The following is an 820-nucleotide window of genomic DNA, read 5'->3' on the forward strand; positions in this document are numbered from 1 at the left end:
ACAATGCTGTTTTCCTAATATTTGGCAAAATATTTTTAAATGCAACGTAAAAGATTTTATAATTCTGTTCGCAGGAAAGACATGTATATGTGTGAGTATTGTCTGTTAAGAACTGTGATATGATAGGTATCTTATATTTACAGGAATAACTATTGCAACAACCTCTGATAGGGGGACAGAAGTACATATTTTGTTATTTATCTATACCGATTAATAATGTACTAATATACTGATTATCTTGTGGCTGCATAGAAAATTTGTACTTTATTATAGCATTATTAGTGAAACAGATAAGAGATAGTTAACCAGATAGATGGTTAACGTACTAATGAACTATTAAGCTAAGCCATGGTAAATCAAAATGATCAATGCTATTCTAATGTAAATAATGCTTTAATTAATTTTATTCTGATTGTGTTTAGACATAAGAAAATGATTAATCCATTTGCATCAAGAAGCTAAACGTACCTCAAAGTGTTTACGCCGTGGACACACAATTAACGATCGACCCGTATCACCGACAATTTCCTGTACTTTATATTGCTTATTGAACGCTTAAGGATCATTCTGCATTCGGTGACATGGCCCAATCATCGAGCGCAGAATATTTCGCTTTCGGATAGAAACGAGTTTAAGAAGAATTTAGTGCATTCTACAGAAGTCCAGATCCTGCACAATATGTATATTTAAAAAGGTTGATACAAATATTCAAAAATATTTTTATTTGTCAACTAATTTACAATATTGTAATTGAATAGGAACGTACTTCCTCAATTAGAAATTTTAACGAAGTTCTTATTTTATTGTCTATAGTAGACTT

The sequence above is a fragment of the Dufourea novaeangliae genome, unplaced genomic scaffold (genome assembly GCF_001272555.1).
Source record: "Dufourea novaeangliae isolate 0120121106 unplaced genomic scaffold, ASM127255v1 scaffold162, whole genome shotgun sequence".
NCBI classification, from domain to species: domain Eukaryota; kingdom Metazoa; phylum Arthropoda; class Insecta; order Hymenoptera; family Halictidae; genus Dufourea; species Dufourea novaeangliae.